General features: G+C 41.2%; 1 protein-coding gene across 1 annotated transcript in view; it reads right to left on the bottom strand.

Moving 5' to 3' along the window:
- The window catches only part of LOC122564810, a 45157-nt gene that overhangs the window by 18563 nt on the left and 11239 nt on the right, over window positions 1-15355 (bottom strand). The gene's annotated exons all lie outside the window — the stretch shown is intronic.

A 15355-nucleotide genomic window follows, 5' to 3' on the forward strand; every position in this document is an offset into this window, starting at 1 on the left:
CATCTAGTATAGGGGTCCCCAACTTGCAAATTCTATTCTCTTCAGGGGTCCAATATATGAATGTTTCCCTACACTTAGGAATGGCTATTTTATATCCTCTTGCATTGTGTTCTGACTTGCAAACGGACCAGAGAATGGAACCTGTACACAGCCCAGGGACTGCTTGCACTGGCCAATGTCTGGGATTATTTCTTTATTAGGTCCTACCACAGTATTGGAGTATTTCAAACCGGTCTGGTCATATCTGTTGAGGGCTAGAAACATGTTGGGAGACCACGATTGGTTTTCTTGGGGTGGCACGGTGGGTCAGTGGTTGGCATTGCAGCCTCACAGCGCCGGGGAACTGAGTTCAATTCCCATCTTAGGCAACTGTCTGTGTGGAGTTTTCACATTCTCCCCATGTCTGTGTGGGTTTCCTCCGGGTGCTCCAGTTTCCTCCAAAGATGTGCAGTTTAGGTGAATTGGCTATGCTACATTGCCCATAGTGTTAGGTGCATTAGTCAGGGGCAAATGTAGGAGAATGGGTCTGGGTGGGTTGCTGTTCTGGGGGTCGGTGAGGACTTGTTGGGCCGAAGGGCCTGTTTCCACACTGTAGGGAATCAAATCAATAAAACTTTGCTTCCTTTGTGACTTTCAAATATCTAGCCTCTGATTCCCCCTCTCCACTCCAACTTGTACTATTGCTGCAGTTTTTACCCAAGCAGCGAACTTGACCCTGCTGCTGTTAACTTTCCCTGAGTTCCAGTACCTAGCTTTCTCAGTAATTTCCTGCTGAGCTTACTCACTTTTAAAACTCTCTGTTTTGCTTAGGTTATATTCCAGCAAGTAAACCCAGAAATGGATTCTGCTTTTCAACACTTGCTTATATCCCAGCTACTAAATCTCCAAATCTCAAGCCCACTGAATGCATTTAATGGTCTGTGCAATTCCCACTTTGTAATACCAACTGCATTGAATCATCTTTAATCAGCATTTTAGCAATATGACGTCGCCTTCTATCAATTGACCAACAGTATTGGTACTTACTGGTCCTTGGATATGATTTGAAAGATCTGTTAAGTGCTGACAGTGCTTAGTCCCTGTTCCTAGGCAAAACTGAACATGCAGAGGAACTGCGATTATTTGGCAAGATCCCGATGCTCGGCTAAACTATCATCTGGCATTTGATTAACTGAATTAAATACTCCTTGCCCGTGTTGTTTGGATAATCGAGGTTCCTCTGTAGTAACCAGTGAGACATTCTCTACCTTGAATTCCTCAATTCACTTTTTAAACTTAATTTCTTGCCATTGTATCTCCATGCTTACAGTAAGGTGTTCCCTTGCTAAATTGCTGTTAGCTCATTGCCATTGTAAGAATCATGAGAGTCGGGCTGTACATTTTAACATGCCATACTAAGAAATCTGTAGTAAAACAAAAACATTGTTTCCCTTGGTGTGAAATGTCTGTTTTTGGACATTCCTGTTTGATCTTTCCTGTGCACTGTGTTTGATGTAAAAGTTGCACAGTCTTAAAGGCCTGGGTTAAAATACATATAGGAATCCATCAATGTTATTTAAGAACTACTTTTGGTTCAAGAGCAGTCTTTAATGCATTCTCAAAAGAATGCATGGTTTAGTTATTCCCTTTATAAATGAATTATAACTAATTGTCAAAGCTAACTTTTGGTTTACAAATATCATACAGATAACTGCAGATTACTGGATACAAAATATTTACCATATTGCTGAAAATGAAGACAACTTGCTGTTATATTATGTTCAACTTATATTTATTAACATGCTGACTTGTATTTGAACGCAACAATTGTGATTTCTGCTTCACCACTTAGAATAGTAGGTATACATTTTTCAGAGCTAAAGCTTTTCATTGACATCCTAGTCAGGTATTTTGTCATCAGCAAACATTAGAATTATTAGTTGGCAAACCAATATTGCACCATTAATAGGAGAAAGTGAGTACTGGAGATCAGTCAAGAGTGTGGTGCGAGAAAAAGACAGCAGGTCAAGCAGCATCTGAGGAGCAGGAGAATCAACGTTTTATGCATAAGCCCTTTCCACACTCTCAACTGCACCATAATGTATTTGCAATTGGACAGAAGAGTGATAAATGAATGTGAACCTGGCTGGTTATCCAACATGCCTTAGAAATATCTCTGAATCAGACTGTCTGACTCCCTCTGAAATGAATCAAGTATTTGTCTTCCAATTCTGATGTACCGTACATGGTTGATTTGTCAAGCCTGATGCTAGATCTTTAATGATTTGAGTGTCAATGAAGCTAGTTTCATCCAGGTGGCAAGTGTTCTATTGTACTCCTTGTGATTTATAGATGGTTGGGTTTTTGGAGAGACAGATAAGTTACTCAGCATTCCTATCCTCTTAGCCACTCTTTGTGGCCACATTATTTATATAACTAGTCAAGTTTCTCATGTACCATCAGAATGCCAACAGTGGGCAATGGTAATGGTTTTGAATGTTATGGGAAGATGGCTAGATTTTCTTGTTGAACACTTGGTACTGTGTGACACAAATGCTACTTATTGCTTTATCAGCTCAAATCTGTACGTTGTCTAGGTCTTATTGCATGTAATCATTAACTTCTTGAGTTGTGAATAGTGATGAACATCGTATAATCAGTGAACATTACTATTTCTAACCTGATGGAAGGGACATCATTAATAAAGCAGTTGAAGATGGTTAAGTGTAGAACATGAACCTAGGGAACTGCAGTGATGTCCTGGCCTTTGATCTCTAACAGCCACAAGTATTTTCATGATGTGGAGGAGCTGGTATTGGACAGGGGTGGACAAAGTTAAAGATCACATGACACCTTTCGGAGTACTGCTACCTGTGGAAGGAGTAGCAGTTTGAAAGCTAGTGCTTCCAAATAAACCTGTTGGGCTATGATCTGGTGTTGTGTAACAATTATTTTCCTTTTGTGCTAGGAGTAATTTCAACAGGTGAGAGAGAAAATTTGCAATGAGTCAAGTTGTTAGGCTCCTGGATACAATACTCAATTAAAGGGCAGTCACTGCAGTTCAACTCTTTGACTATGGTAAAAACAATGTCTGCAGATGCTGGAAACCAGATTCTGGATCAGTGGTGCTGGAAGAGCACAGCAATTCAGGCAGCATCCGAGGACAGGCAAAATCGACGTTTCGGGCAAAAGCCCTTCATCAGGAATCATCCTGATGAAGGGCTTTTGCCCAAAACGTCGATTTTGCCTGTCCTCGGATGCTGCCTGAATTACTGTGCTCTTCCAGCACCACTGATCCAGAAACTCTTTGACTATGTTGAGTGACCCTAATAAAACACTCACTGAGCATCAGTGAGCAGGCTATTACTGCTGGATAACACTTGTCACCTCTTCCATTGCTGTGGAGAATAGGCTGCTGTACTTGTCTGGTTTGGACTTGCCCTGTTTGTGGATAGACCATAGCTGGGCATTTTTTCCTCATTACTGGTCAGATATATTTCTTTTTAACTGTATTTCCACGTTTTCCCCCATCTAGTTTTAATTAACAGTAAGATTTTGGGGGAAAATTATCCTCAATCTTGTACTTTATAAGGTTGCTTGTGATTGTGCTCCCTTTAAGGTTCAAGCTTTTTTTTCATTTACATTCCCAAATGATTCAGCCCCTTGCCAGTGAATCTATTATGTGGCCTTTCTACACATTGCTGTGCAGATGTGCTTTGCCAGAGCTAAATGTACCGTGACTGCAATACTCTCTCTGCCATTGAATGTTTAACATTGAAGTTTTAATTATTCAAATTTAGTCATGATTTTGCCGATGTAGTTTGACGCAGCTACACTACCATAATTGATTCTGGTCTTTTCTTTTTAGCCTTGCCCTAGCTAGTTGAAATTTAATTGTTGATTAAATGCCTCCCTTTGTGTAATATTTTGCATATGGCATTGAACTTGATCTGATAGTGATTCTATCTTCCAAGCACACGTCTAAATCTTTTACTGCTTTTTTGGATTTATAGATTCATTTTTATTTTGTTTTCTCTCCATTCTCCCTTCTCCATGTTAATATAATTGTCAAACTTAACCATTACTCAGCATTTAACGTTTGCTATGTGTTTCAATTCTCTTGCATTAAAAACATCTCTGTAGGAGTGTTTTGAATTAGAACAAATGTTATTTATATTACACCTTTTACCCATATAAAATACAAGGTGCTTGACAGGAGCATTGTAATGCAAAAGAGATTAATGAAGAACAACTAATGACTTGGTAAGAGGCAGGTATAAAGAAAAAAACAGAATAGAAGGAATTCCAGAGTTTAGGGCCTTCTCAGCCAATGGTGAATTAATAATATAGTGAAGAGTGAAGATACCAAATCTAGAGACCAAATGGAGAAGGCTTGGATGTTGGACAAGATTACAACAGAGAAGGGCAAAGAAAGATCTGAAGACCAGGATGGTACCTGCATTACCGAACCAGAAATCACTGTAGGTCACAGTAAGGTGTGAATGGGACTTGGTTGTTATTTAGGATATTGATAGTGTGGTGTTTGATCTCAATTTTACAGAAATGTGGCCAGAAACAGCAAGTCCAAAGGAAAGCATGGATGAAAGTGCAAACCACATGAGTTAGGGTATGGAACAGAGATGATAGGAGATCTTGGAGAAGATTTGTAGCTCAGGTTGTGGACAAAAAGGGCTTCTGAGGAACAACATACACACGGGGGAAGAGGGACAGCAGTTTAACTGGGATTCAAACCGGAACTCCATTAATAAACATCGATTTGGACCCTAGTTACCAACCTCTCAGAAACCAAACCAGAAATGATACCATCTATCACAACAAACAAGACCTATAAGTAGCGAACGGAATAAGGCACCAGCACTTCACTGGAGGCTCACTGATGTTACCCAGCGTGGTAATGAAATGTCTGAAAACAAACCCACCTAATAAAGCAAACTGGCAACCTAGTAGAGATGGTGTTAAGAGAGGCAGTGTCACAGAGCGAGGGGAGTCCTGGTCATAAGAAGTTTAATGGGGATTGAATGTAAGCTAAGACAAAACCTATCTGCATCTTAACTTCAAGCAGATGCAATTCAGCAAGCCCATCTATAATGTTACAGTCTACATTCTTATTAAATTAGAAAGAGCAGTCATGAATTAATTTTGACATTTTAAAGCAGCAGTAAAATCCATGGTATTTGGTGTTTCAGAATCCTGACAGCTTACACTGGGGCATTATTCCAACTGTTAGTCATGTACTGTACTGTCCATGGATTTGTACGTAAATGATTATGGCTGGGCAGAGCTCTCGCTTCCAAGTCCACCTGTGAGGTATGTCCACCCTTCAAGCTGAAAGAGCACTGAGCGGTTTTGCGTCAAACTGGTGTGGGACTCAGGCATCTAGTGAGAATGAGATAGCAGCCGGTGGGAGAGTAAATTGGGAAGGCAGCGCTTACCGCGCACTGAGGATATTGTCGGGGGAGGTGGGCAAAGGCACACTAAAAAAAGAAATCTCTCTGGTTACAGAGCTGCTCTTCACGTAAGCAAAGAAGACGACAGCAATTGCTTGTGGCTTACGTTTTACTGAGGCTTTGTCGTCCCCCACTCGTAATATAACAGCAGCTCCTCACTGCACCGACCTTGGCACTCAGAGCTGGAGAGGGAGCAGAGACTCTGCGAACGAGAGACTGAAGCGGGGCTCTGAACCGAGTCCCCTCAAGAGTAACTGGTTACCCATTTAAGGGGGAAGAGGTGCAGTTCTGGAGACGAAGCTAGTTGTGTGTGGTCAGCGAGGTGAATTGGCAGCTGCCGGCCGAGTGGTGAGAGGGCAGATTGTGCAGAGGCAGTGAACAGGGGGGGGGGGGGGAGTGGGGGGGGAGCGGCTGTAACATGCCTCTCCTTCCTGCTGCCGTGCTGCTGCTCTGCGCCCTGCGCCCTCCTGCCCCCAGTGCGGCTTTCCAGCTCCAGGACACCATTAACAGCCTGAGGGAGGAGAACCTGCAGCTTCATGTCCGGGTGGACAATCTGACCGACACTCTTCGGGAACTCCGACAGTTACTGTGGGACTACTCCAGAGGTGAGTGCGGGCTGCCCCCAGAGAGGCGCACGTTGTGGTACACACACACACACACACAGGCAGGATGCAGCTTGGGAAAGACTTGTTAAGTTGCTCACAAAGTGAGTTAAAAGGGGAAATTTGAACTTTTTCTCCAGAATTATGAGGTAACGGAAGAGCGCGCTGGAGACTGAGGATGAAATAACGTCGAGTGTACAAACATTTGAAACTTTCTTTTATATTCACTCCCAGGAAATGGGTATCATTGGCTGGCCAGTATTTATTGTTTTTTCACTGGTTGCCCTTGACAAGATGGTGGTGAGCTGCCTTCTTGAACTGCTGTAGATTGACCCATATTGGCGTTAGGGTAGGAATCCCAAGATTTGGACCAAGTGACAGTGAAGAAACGGTGATACATTTCCAAGACGGGATGGTGAGGGGCTTGGAGGGGAACTCGCAAGGTGGTGGTGTTCCCATGTATCTGCTGCCCTTGTCCTTCTGGATGGGAATGGTCGTGAGTCTGGAAGTTGCTGTTGAAGGATCTTTTAGTAAATTTCTGAATGCATGTTGTGGAATGTGGAGGGCCCTTGTAGTACATTGGTAATGTCCCACCCTCTGAGTCAGAAGGCCAGAGTTCAGAGTACTTGTCTGAGAGATTTGTCGTTACACATCTACAAAAAGCTGGTTAAAATTATCAACATAGGGTTGTAAAGTCAAAAAACGTGGCACTGGAAAAGCACAGCAGGTCAGGCAGCATCTGAGGAGCAGGAGAATTGATGTTTCAGGCAAAACCCTTCATCGGGAATGTGGAGGGGGAAGGGAGCTGAAAGATGAATAGGCGATTGGATCTTGGAGCAAGGTAGATGGGAGGGCAGAGGTGGATGCAGCTGGGGGAGGCAGGGTCTGATTGTGATAGGTCAGAGGGGAGGGTGGAGCGAATAGGTGGGAAAGAAGATGGACAGGTAGGACAGGCTAAGAGGGTGGTGTCAAGTTGGAGGGTTGGATCTGGGATGAGGTGGGGGGAGGGGAGATTTGGAAACTGGTGAAGTCAAAGTTGATGCTGTATGATTGAACAGTCCCAGGACGGGGGATGAGGAGTTCTTCTTCCAGGCATCGGGTGGCTTTGGTTTGGTGGTGGAGGAGGCTCAGGACTTGTGTGTCCTTGGTGGAGTGGGAGGGGGAGTTAAGTGGTTGGCCACAGGGCGGTGGGATTGTTTGACCCATGTGTCCCATGTCCTCTGAAACATTTTGCGAGTTGGCGTCCTGTCTCCCCAATGTAGAGGAGATCACATCAAGAGCAATGGACACAGTAGATGAGGTGTCTGGATGTGCAGAAAAGTCTCTGCTGTATGTGAAAAGACCCTTTGGGGCTGTGGGCAGAGGTGAGGGAGGAGGTGTAGGTGCAGGTTTTACACCTTATGCAGTGGTAAGGGAAGGTGCTGGGTGTGGAGGGTGGGTTGATAGGGGGCATGGATCTAACGAGGGAGTCTCGGAGGGAATGGTTTGTGTGGAATGCTGATAGAGGTGGGAAAGGAAATATATCTGTGGTGGTGGTGGGGTCTGATTGTAGGTGGTGGAAATGGCAGAGGATAATGCGCTGTATACAGATATTAATGGGTTGGAAGGTGAGAATTGGGTGGGGGAGGGAAGTCTATCCTTGTCGTGGTTGGAGGAGTGGGGTTCAAGGACAGGTGTGGGAAATGGTCTGGAGATTAGTGGAGGGGGAGGTTGCTATCCTTGTTACGGTTGGAGGGGATGTAGTCAAGGATATGGGATTAAAGTAGACAGTGGCAGTTAAAAACCTAGCATTGCTACAAGGTACCTTCTCTGATTTGAAGGTACCTGCACCATCAGCAGCAGATGAAGTTAACATGTTAAGGATGGCAAATCAAGATGATTTGGCATTCCGAAGCAAGTTCCTATGGATGGATCATCTTAAAGCTGTCACAGTTGGTACTAAAAGAGTAGCTTCACACAAGAGGATGCTCTGCATGCAAAATAAAAATGTTACATTGTGTGCCATCTCAGATGGAAGCATTTTAAGAAGCATTATGTGGAGTAGAAGCAGAGCTTTAATGTGCATGAATGTAAACACATAGAGTGTGGTGACTAAGGTTGGTGACCAGGATTGTAAATCAATACTGAACAGCTGTGTGATGCAATGGCAATAGAACTGTAGCTTAAAATGGTCAAGACCAAACGTTTAACTTTCAAGGATTTGCGGAAGAGATAGAGGGAGAGTGTGAGGAAGCATTTGTTACTCAGCAGTTATTTTAATGATCTGGAACTATGCAGTGTTGGAAGTGAAGGTAATCAAGAATTCAAAAAGAACTGGGGTAGATTCTTGATAGAAATAGATTAGTAGGACTGTAGGGAAAGAGGGATTTTGGGGACAGGGTATATGGGCCTATCTGGATTACTCGACAGATAACCAGCATGGATTTAATGAGCAGCATGTCTTCCTTGTTTACCTGAATGACCTCATGACTAATTACATTGATGGCAGACTTCTTAGGTTGCAACTTGAGAGACATAATGGCACTGTTGTTCATGTTTTAATACATTCTTTAGCAGGAGGTTGAAGCTGGTGGTCGCACTGTACTACTTGGAATTCTCACCTTTCAATTAAATAAATATAAATCCATACAATTTCATTTAAAAAATTGAGGGCTTGGGTGCTTCTGGGCTTGAGGAGGTGATGGTGGGTCATCTTGAACCATGACAGTTCATGTGGTGAAGGTATTTTATAGTGCTGTTAAGTAGGGAGGGAGCTTAGAACTTTAACCATTAAGGATCAATGAACAGTGAATGGCCAGGTTAGAATGTTGTGTCTCTACTTTGGGGAGAGGGGGCCTTTGTGGCAGGGAGGGTGTACTGAATGTAGTTAAACATGCACCATACAAACCCATTCATTGTTAACATATTTCCTGGGTGTGTTTAAATGTTTTCTTCACTCAAAAATTAAAGCATACCAATTAAATTAGTATCGGTTTTATACTAAGTTCACCTGTTGAGAAATGTAAAGTACACTAACTGCACTCTTTTCCTTGGATTATCTAATGATTTAACACCTCATGCAATGGAATTGTTCATATACTTTTGGTCAAATAAATTAATGCCAGCATTTTTTGCCTTTCTCAATGATTTATTGGACATTTACAATTTACCCTATAGATTCAAATTTGTGTCTGATTAAATTGTAAGAAAATTTGTTTCATCGATATTTTGAATAAATCAATTTTAAGTGACAGTAGTTAAAGTATAATAAAAGACTGTGGAAAATCATTTTGAATTTCTGATTATCCGAACCTCTCTCCATTTGCAGTATACCATATGTGTGTGTGGTTCTCATGGTGACAGGGCTTCAGGATATTTTATGCTCTTGATGCTTCTTTGTTATTTTTACCCTTGGTATGTGAAAGGATTTTAATCTTTGTGAGGTATAGAGGGTATTGAGTCCATAGATTATATTTCATAGCTCTGTCCTTGAAAAGTAGCCTTATTTTGACCGTATTAACAATCACTGTTTGGTGAACGTTTCCATTCCTTGAAGAGTTTCTGTAAATCCAACTTTTGGAATTTAATTCCTTCAAAGGAAATCTAAGATTACAGACAAGTTGGTTTTTGCTTTGAACAGGGACTGAAGTCAAGTCAAACACACTGTTTATTAATTTCCATTTATTCAAGAGAGAAGTTGAGCTTAATAATGATTGTGAGTTCCACAGTGTGTTGATATTGCTTTTCTTTTATTGTTTCATTGTTGGTTACATTTCCTGAGCAGTGAGAAGCTAAGCATAATCTGGAATTTTCTTACATTGTCACCTTTTGAAATCAAGGAAATATGTGATAAATCGACAAGCCAAAGTAAATCCATTCAACACCTGATGCTAGGACCAAGATGGGAGGGGTGCATTGTTGCTGTAGTGCAAGATTAAACAAAAGTATTATACCCAAGTCCAACTATGCTTTCTCTATGTTGAAATAAGAATAAAAAGGTCCATCAGATTTCCTTAATAAACATAAAATGATCAATTTATTATATCACAAAACTGATTCAATGAAAATATGGTATTGCTTAATACACAAATTATAATATGAAGATTTAAAAGTCTGCCACTCTACATGCAAAAACAACACACACGCTCACCCACACACTCTCACATGCTCACTCTCACACTCTCACATACACGCTCACTCACACATACCAACACAGACACGCACTCGCATATACATACGGACAAACACATACCAAGATAAAATGAAGAAAATAGATTTCTCTCTGCTGAACTTCACTTTTTGAAAAGAAAAATACTTTCTGGGTAATGGTGGTTATCCTTGAAGACTAAAAGTGGAGAAGTGGTGGAATGTTCTAAGCTTTGTCAATCTGGTGTTCTTGATACGTGTGCTCAACAATAATCACACATGTCTAGATTAGAGTGGAAAAGCAGCACCACTCTAATTTAAACATGTGTGATTATTGTTGAGCACACGTACCAAGCAGCATCCGAGGAGCAGGAAAATCAACGTTTCGGGCAAAAGCCCTTCATCAGGAATAATCACACATCGTTTTCTTTGGAATCTTGGGAGACTCAGCTTAATAAGGTATTAAGTTCTTCCATTCATTCTCCCAGAATAACAATCCAGTTGAATCCTGATCTTATAACAAAGGTATTTCAGAAGCAGGAGACGTGAGCTGAGCAGTTCATTCTGTAGCAAGAGTTTCCTCAACTGCAAAGCCAAACACAAATTCCAAGTCAGCAAACCCCATTCAAACAGGACAGCCATAAAACCAAGTCATAAAATAGTTCCTTTCTTTCATTGGAGTAAGTTCAAGCAAGACCAGCAATCAGCTCAAACCACGTGGTTTCCAAGAGGTGCCTTGTTTAAAAAGAAAAGTTCCAATGTTCTTTTACTGAGTACTTTTTTAAGAATCCAGACAGCCGGAGAGGTCAGGAAGAAGATTGCAGATTAGGAAGGCGGTGCTGAGTTCGATGGATTTGACTGAGACAAGGTGGGCCCCCTCCCCCCACCTTGTCTCAGTCAAATCCATCGAATTCAGCACCGCCTTCCTAACCTGCAATCTTCTTCCCGACCTCTCCGCCCCCACCCCAGTCTGACCTATCACCCTCACCTTGACCTCTTTCCACCTATCGCATTTCCGGCGCCCCTCCCCCAAGTCCCTCCTCCCTACCTTTTATCTTAGCCTGCTGGACAAACTTTCCTCATTCCTGAAGAAGGGCTTATGCCTGAAACGTTGATTCTCCTGTTCCCTGGATGCTGCCTGATCTGCTGCGCTTTTCCAGCAACACATTTTCAGCTCTGATCTCCAGTGTCTGCAGGCCTCACTTTCTCCTAATATACAATGATCAGTTGAGGATCCTGAGATTGTATTCATTAGAGTTTAGAAGGTTGAGGGGAGATCTAATAGAAACTTACAAGATAATGCATGGCTTACAAAGGGTGGACACTGGGAAATTGTTTCCATCAGGTGAGGATATTAGACCCAGTGGGCATAGCCTTAAAATTAGATGGAGTCAATTTAGAATGGAACTGAGGAGACATTTCTTCAGCCAGAGTGGTGGGCTTGTGGAACTCATTGCCACGGAGCGCAGTGGAGGCCGGGACATTAAATGTCTTCAAGGCACAGATTGATAAATTCTTGATCTCGCGAGGAATTAAGGGCTACGGGGAGAGTGTGGATAAGTGGAATTGAAACACCCATCAGCCATGATTAAATGGCGGAGTGAACTCGATGGACCGAATGGCCTTACTTCCACTCCTCTGTCTTATGGTCTTATTATTGTCAGTCACATTGTTTTCCTTCAGATAATCATTATTTGTCTAAACTAAACAATTTTAAAATGGATAGCATAAATTGTTATATATAGAAATAAAATCAAATGGTTCTGATGTTCCCACTGTAGAAACAAATCAGAGTGTATCCTTCAAGTAACAGGTGTTTGAGTGCAGGTATACCTTCTTCCAGGTTAAAATACACAATATTGTGGAAAATTGTCAACCCTCGTCTAGTTTTCAAATACATTAGAAAAGGAAATCTTTTTAATAACAGACTGGGGAAAGCAACATTTCAAGGTTTCCATTGAGGAAAGTATCCTGATGAGTGCTTGGAATCTCAGCATTCCGTATATAGGCAGAGGTCAAAATCCCAGGCCCACAAATGGAAGTGAAAATATCCTTAGCCTCTATAGTTTTCTGAAGTACTCATAAAAAAAGAAAAAAAATATGGTTTTGAAATTTAAGTTTTAATCATGTTATTGTGAGATGTTTAGTTTGTGTTATATCAAAAACCCAACCTATTTGGTGAAACAAGATGGTCAACTTAAATAGATAAGCAAAGTCTTTTAAGTACTTTGGTCACATTCTATTCTATAAAATTTATATTTATCCAAATTGCAAGTATTAAGTAAAAAAAGTTAACGTATTTAGATATTAACTAATTACACGCATTGACCAGTCAATCATTTGCAAATAGTTTAGATATATCAGAAGTTTCTTATTGAAAGAATTTGAACACAAAAATCTGCATATGAGGATGTGTAGTAGAAGTGTCAGACAAATGTGTAAGAATGACTTATGTAAAGTTTACAGGCCGTTCGACCCAACTGCTCTGGTTATTCATATTCTAAATGGTTTTCCTAGTCTTCTTCACCTCTCATTGTATGAGATATTTTCCTTCAGAGTTTTTAATGACTGAATCCATAGAATTCGTCCTTGACATTTGAGAACATAAACCACATCCAACAATCTTGCATTTGACATGTGTGGTGTGGGTGACAGCATCTTTAATCATATTTTTCAAGAAAACCTTCAGGACACCACAGCTCTCCCTATGAGTGAGAGCAGAGATGTGCTTAAAATCCTCCATTGGTGAGCCAGTTGGCTTGGTAATACCCTGTATTTTATTGCAAAAGATAATTACAATTTCATTGCTAATTTCACAGACAGTGTGACACAATATACAGTGAATGGGTGCAATGCTTTCACTGTATTTTAGTTTGATCACATGAATGTGGCTGTTTTATAATTTAATTGTGTGTTTATATCATTGAAGTGTTCGTATGATTTTATTACCCCACTTTAGGTAAGACTTCTACTCTTCATCACATCCTGTGCTCCCACGACCCATACCAAGACGCTGCACAGATTGTCTGCCCGTTGCAAGACTTGTTATTCGGATGTTTAGCATTGACCATCTTCTGGATGCAAAATCTATTCCATTAAACTTATCAATAGCTTGGTCAAGTTGGTGAACTTGCTGCATGCTGCAACAATCACATTTCCCCGGTCTTGCTCCTGCTGCTTTACTACAGTGACTACAGCATCAACATGTTCAACGGAAACCCAGTGAAAAGTGCAGCTTTTATAAATGAGATGAAAACTTGGTTAATACTCTGTAGTGCTGAAGAAGAAAGTTAAATAAATTTCCTATTGTATTGTAAGCATGACATATGGTCTTCTTATCATGTGGTTTTACGGAATAAGAGTTTTTGAGACTGAGGGGCTGATATTTTCAAAATACTAAGGAGAATGGTGGCACACTGGTAATGTCATGGGACATTAACCCTGAGGCTCAGCTTATTGTTCTGGGGATTTGGATTCTAAACTGTAGCTGATGGAATTTGTACTCAATCAATAAATTTGGAACTAAAAGCCAGTCTCAGTAATGGTGACATTGAAATGATCAGCAAATGTTCTAAAAACTCTCTTCTGGCTGACTAATGTCCCTCTGCCATCCTTCCCTGCTCAGTGACCTGTGATTCCACACCCACAGCAATGTGGTTGATTCATAACTGCCTTCTGAAACAGCATAGCAAGCCACTTGGATCAAGGGTGAATAAGAATGGGCATCAACGTCTCAATATCCTATGAAAAAATAACGAAAATAAATTGGCTATTCTGCCTGCCAAAATTCAACTTCCATTGACAACTGGAGCCTTGGAACCTGAGTGGTGACCTTATAGAAGTTTATAAAATTATGAGAAGCATGGATAGGGTGAATAGCCAAGGTCTTTTCCCCAGGGTATGGGAGTCCAAAACTAGAGAGCATAGGTTTATGGTGAGAAGGGAAAGGTTTAAAAGGGACCAAAGGGCAAATTTTTCACATAGTCAGTGGTGCGTGTATGGAATGAGCTGCCAGAGGAAGTTGTGGAGGCTGGTACAATTAAAATTAAAACATGAATAGGAAGGATTTAGAGAGATATGGGCCAAATGTTGGCAAATGGGACGAGATTGATTGGTCCAATTCGTCCATTCTGGCTAGATGTCCTCAAAGGATCTGTTTCCATGCTGGACAGCTCTAAGACTATGACATGGAGTAAGTTCCAAGTCTCCACAATTTTTCATATGAAAAGTTCCATTCATAAGGAATGAATTCATAAGACATATCAGTCTTTTCATGAACCAATCATAAAAGGCTAGTTTAGCAGATATAAGAGAAGGCAAATGGAATATTAGCCTTTATTTCAAAGGGAATGGAGTATAACATAGGCAGTTTTTCCTAAAACTATAAAAGGCACTAATTCAACCACAGCTTGAATATTGTGAACACTTTGGGCCCCTTATCTAAGAAATAATAAACTAGAATTAGAGAGAGGTAAGAGAAGGTTCAATAGAGTGATATCAAGTATGGAGGTACTGTCTTATGAGAAGAGTTTAAGCAGGTTGGGTCTGTACACATTTGAGTTTATAAGAATGAGAGACCTTACTGAAATACAACGGATTCTTCGAGGACTTGACAGGTTCGATGTGGAAACATTGTTTCCATCTGTGGGACGGTGTAAAATCTCAGAGTAAGGAGTCAACGATTTATATCAGCAATAAGGAGAAATTTCTTCTTTCAGAGGAGTGAATCTGTGAAATCCTTTACTACAGAGGGCTGTTGAGCCTGGGTCGTTCAATATATTTAAGGCTGAGATAGACAGAATTTTTAATCATAAGGGATTTGAGGGTTATGGGGAACATTTACCATTTCCAATTATCATGAAACAACACACTGAGCTGTGCTGAGTTTTCACAACAGTATGGTTTCCAGATCACACCATGAAAGTTCCTGGTGGTGAGGAGGAAGGAGGAGGATTATATCTCAGGTGACAAAAACCTGTCTGCCTTGAATAGAATAGAATCCCTCTAGTGTGGAAACAGGCCGTTTGGCTCAACAAGTCCACACCAACCCTCCGAAGACTAACGCACCCAGACCCATTCTCCTACCCGATTACTCTTACATTTCCACCTAACCTAAACATTATGAGCAAATTAGCATGGCCAATTCACCTAACCTGCATATCTTTGGACTGTGGGAGGAAA

This window comes from Chiloscyllium plagiosum, chromosome 30 (assembly GCF_004010195.1).
Source record: "Chiloscyllium plagiosum isolate BGI_BamShark_2017 chromosome 30, ASM401019v2, whole genome shotgun sequence".
Taxonomy (NCBI): domain Eukaryota; kingdom Metazoa; phylum Chordata; class Chondrichthyes; order Orectolobiformes; family Hemiscylliidae; genus Chiloscyllium; species Chiloscyllium plagiosum.